This window comes from Gopherus evgoodei, unplaced genomic scaffold, assembly GCF_007399415.2.
Source record: "Gopherus evgoodei ecotype Sinaloan lineage unplaced genomic scaffold, rGopEvg1_v1.p scaffold_120_arrow_ctg1, whole genome shotgun sequence".
In the NCBI taxonomy this organism is placed as follows: domain Eukaryota; kingdom Metazoa; phylum Chordata; order Testudines; family Testudinidae; genus Gopherus; species Gopherus evgoodei.
This window is the reverse complement of record NW_022059783.1, coordinates 92615-97080: the sequence shown is the minus strand read 5'-3', so window position 1 is coordinate 97080 and position 4466 is coordinate 92615. Positions and strand designations below refer to the sequence as shown.

Genomic DNA, 4466 nt, shown 5'->3' with positions numbered 1-4466 from the left:
CTGTGGTCTCGCAGAACTACGGAGAGAAGGCAGCGTCCTAATCCCGCAGTAAGGGCTGCTCCCCAGACCCCTGGCAGAGCTGGGGAGGGAATCCAGCACCCCCCCCCACGCAGGAAGGGCCGCTCCCCAGTGGTCTTGCAGAGCTAGGGAGAGAAGGCAGCGCCCTAATCCCGCAGGAAAGGCCGCTCCCCAGTGGTCTCGCAGAGCTAGGGAGAGAAGGCAGCGCCCTAATCCCGCAGGAAGGGCTTCTCCCCAGTGGTCTCGCAGAGCTAGGGAGAGAAGACATTGCCCTAATCCTGCAGGAAAGGCCGCTCTCCAATGGTTTCGCAGAACAAGGGATAGAAGGCATCGTCCTAATACCGCAGGAAGGAATGCTCCCCAGACCCCTGGCAGAGCTGGGGAGGGAAGCCAGCGCCCCGCCCCAGGAGGAAGGGCCGCTCCCCAATAGTCTTGCAGAGCTAAGGAGAGAAGGCAGCGTCCTAATCCCGTAGGTAGGGCTGCTCCCCATGCCCCTGGCAGAGCTCGGGAGGGAAGCCAGCGCCCCGCCCCAGAAGGAAGGGCCGCTCCCCAGTGGTCTCGCAGAGCTAGAGAGAGAAGACAGTGCCCTAATCCCGCAGGAAGGGCCACTCCCCAGTGGTCTCGCAGAGCGAGGGAGAGAAGGCAGCGCCCTAATCCCGCAGGAAGTGCTGCTCCCCAGGCCCCTGGCAGAGCTGGGGAGGGAACCCAGCGCCCCGCCCCCACAGTAACGGCCGCTCCCCACTCCCGTCGCAGAGCTAGGAAGGAACCTAGCACACCACGCGCCCAGAACGGCCGCTCTCCAGTCCCCTCACTGAGTAGGGGAAACAATCAGGCGCCCTGCCCCTGCTAATACTGCTGCTGCCCAGTCCTCTGGCAGAGCTAGGGAGGGATGGCAGCGCCTTACTCCCGCAGGAACGGCCGCTTTACATTCCCCTTGCAGACCTGGAGAGGGAAGGCTGCGCCCCTCCCCCGCAGGTCTGCACACTGGCCATGGCCATGGCCAGGAGCGCAGCGCAGAAGCTGCTCCTGCCCTGCAGCCTGCGGGCAGCGCATTGGGGTGGGGGCAGCATGGAGCAGGCAGGGCCCAGGTGGGCGGGGGGCGGAGACACAAGTGGGGCGGACACGCTCCTGCCAGGAGCTGCCTGGTTCACCCCTTGCCCAGGAGCTGCAGGAGCGGCCCGGATCATGGCTCGGCTGCAGAGCTTGGAGCCCAGGCTGGGCCCAGGAGTGAGAGGATGGGGGAGCTGGGGGTGTAGCAGAGGTTGGAGCCAAGAATTGGTTGGAGATGGGGTTGTGCCACTTCCGCTTGGTGGCAGGAGGGCCCTCTGGCTTTTTTTTTTTTTTGCTCCGCCCCCCACATCCCAATATTTCATCTTTGACATCTGGTCACCCTAGCCTGATATGAAGGAGGATGTCTGGACCAAGGGGCCAGGGACTGGCCTTTGCTAGAGAAACCACTGTCAAGTTTTAGCCAATTAGGACAAGTCAGCAAATAAGAACAACCTCAGGTATCAGTAACTGCTACAGGTTGCAAATTCCTACATGCAGCAGTTTCTGGCACTACACCTGCACAGCTCTGCTCCCCGGCTCTTCTCGGGCTCCTGCTCTCTCCTTAGCTCTGCCCCACTCTCGCCCAGGCAGTTCCAGCTCACAAGGAGGATGGGACCCCCTGGCCTGGTGACTCTCTTATTACACAGTCTGGCCTGTCAGTGCAGCTAACTTGGAGCTTTGGCCTCTCCCCCTTGTCCCTGGGGACTGTCAGTCTCAGGGTCCTGATTTCCCATTGATCCTTCCCCCTTCTATTGGTGCTGGGAACTAGCCAACCAACTCCCCCCCCCACACACACACTAAGTTTTAGTAAAGGGCCAAGAGCCCCCTTACACAAGCCAGCCCCATGAGGGTCAGCGATGTGCAGAGCAGGCAGCACAAGCTGCTCCCATGGTGTAATGGGCAGCACTCAGGACTCTGAATCCTGTAATCTGAGTTCAAATCTCAGTGGGACCTTGTGTTGGCTTGTGGTCATAAGCGGCAGGTTATATACATTTGTGGTGCTTGTGCTCTAGGAACATTGAGGGCTGGGGGCCCTGCTCCAGCAATATTTGGAGTTGAGTCTCTTCCCCTGGCCCCTGCATGGCACCCCTCCCCTCTGCTGTGGTGCATCCATGCCTGACAAAAAGCAGCATGTGCCAGTCCCCTGCCTGCTCCTGCTGCTGGAGTAGAGGGATTCTGGGCAGAACTGCTGCCCCAGAGTCCTAGTGCAGGCTGCCCTCAGCCTCTCCAACACCCCCAACCCTGAGCTCCCTCTGAACCCTGATTCTCTGCCCCAGTCCTGAGCCCCCTCCTGCATCATGAATCCCTCATCCTCAGCCCTACGCTCCCTCCGAGAGGGTACACTCCTTCCCACCCCCAGAGCCTGCACCTCTCACCCCTTCCTACAACGCTGCTGGAGCCTGCACCCAGCACCCAAACTCCATCCTAAAGCCTGAATCCTGCACCCTAATCCCCCCCAACCCCCCTCCCAGAGCCTTGTGGAGGTGGAGTTTGGGGGCGGGTTCTGGGCACCACCAAAATTTCTACAAACTTGCCATCCACCCATGCTTGTGGTAATGCCCCAGAGCTCAACTCCCCTGTCTCCAGCTGTGTAAGAGTGAATCTTTCCCCTCCTGCTGGGTGACTCACACTTCCGAGAGCCAGGTCTTTGGCAGGGATGGCCACAATGGGATAGGGCTCTTGAACTTGCTACCCTGATAGTTGGGATTCTTGCTGCTGCACCTGATGTTCACAAGCTTGGCCCTTGTGCTTCCTACCACACGTTTCCTCTGGCCCACATGGCGCTTGAAGAAAGGAGTGGCAGGGCTGGGATTAATAGTCAGGCCTTGGCAGGAGGGAGGAAGAGTCCCAGGCTGGAGCCCCACACACCTTCCCTCCTCCGGGCACCTAGAGCAGAGGCAGCCCAGCTCTGTCCGCTGGATACCTCAGCAGAGTAGGTGAGTTCATGTAAATACAGTCTGGTCCCAAAGCTTCCCCCCAACCCTGGTCATCAGTAGCTGCCAGGGGAGAGCTCATTCACACCTCGCTTACAAATCATCATTTGAAATTCTAAGGTTGGCCAACACTGCCGAAGCCAATGCACCAACATTGTCAGCAAACACAACAGCTGGGTGAGGAAACCCGGCTTTGTCCAGACTTTCCAAACCTATTTGACTTTCTCAGGTACAAGTAGTTTTCATACGTTGTATCTGCTTTTAAAGTGTGTGTTAACGTTTCAATTTCCATTCAAATTTGCAACCAATGACAACATTGGCAGCGCTGCATGTAACTACCTGACCACTGAGGGAGGGGGTGTTGGGGAAAATCGGGGAAGGGGGTGCACAGCCCCCTGGCTGGGGGGCGTATAGGGAATGCCCAGTTTCACTGAATTGAGTCTCCTACTGCAGCACCTCAGTAGGTTACATCAGAGAGGAGCTGCAGTGTCTAGGCAGTGGGATGCCTGTGCCTTTAAGAGCCCAGCCCTGGGAAGTCCATGCTGAGAGGTGCTGCCTGTGAGAGGGGAAATAAAAAAGCCCTCTGCTCCCCCCACCCATGTTTGCAAACACTGGATTCTCAGCCCACCGGCATAACTGTTCCCCCTCGGCCCCTGCCTGTGCCAGGGTTTATCCCTCTGGCAGCGCCTCCCTCTGGGCTTAACTCCGGCTCCTTCCCACCTCCCTGACTTTGCCTTCAGTCCCTCTCCTAACTCTGCCTCCAGCTGCTTGACTCCCGACCAGTCAATTTCCACCCCCTGCTCAGACCCTGGCCACCTACTCCTCTGATTTGCCCTCCTTTGCCCCTTTCTAATCCCTGTAAAAAGTCGTCGATGCTGTGTCCCATTCTCTGGAGGGAGGGCTGGGCGCCTGGCCCCTGCCTGCGCAGTGCTCAAAGTGCCCCATGATCTTGTGGATGTTTGCTGAGTGCTGCAGGGTCACCCGAAGGGGGAGAGAGACGCGGTTAGGAGGTGATGCAGCCAAGGGTGCCTCACCCAACACTGAGATGCAGCCACCTCTGGGGTGATTTACACAAGTCAGCAAATGAATATGGAACAAGAAACACATTGAAAGGATCGAGGCAGCTGCAGGAGGTGGAGAAAACCAGAAAAAGCAGTAGCCCTGGATCCCAGCCCTGTCCCTCCCCCACTCTACCCCCTAATCTCCACTCCCCTCCCACTTTTGAGGGGAGAACCCAGGAGTCCTGGTCCCCAGCCTTGCCCACCCCCATATTTTGATATGGCTCCATCCAACAGCTGCCTCCACAATTGCAGGGCAGTGCCATGGGGCACACCGGGGCCTGCCTGTTTGCACAGGATGGGCAATGCCAGTGCTCCAGGATGGGGAGAGATGATGCTAAGGGAGAAGAAGCAGCAGACAGCTCCCATGACAGAGAAAGAAATGCTAGGGGGTGCCGTGCTGCAA

At 58.5% G+C, this 4466-nt stretch overlaps 1 non-coding gene across 1 annotated transcript; it reads left to right on the top strand.

The window, feature by feature from the left end:
- Positions 1 to 1950: 1950 nt before the first annotated feature.
- On the top strand, positions 1951 to 2022 carry TRNAQ-CUG. The gene has a single exon. It is a non-coding gene; the product is annotated as a tRNA-Gln (tRNA).
- The last annotated feature ends 2444 nt before the right edge of the window (positions 2023 to 4466 follow it).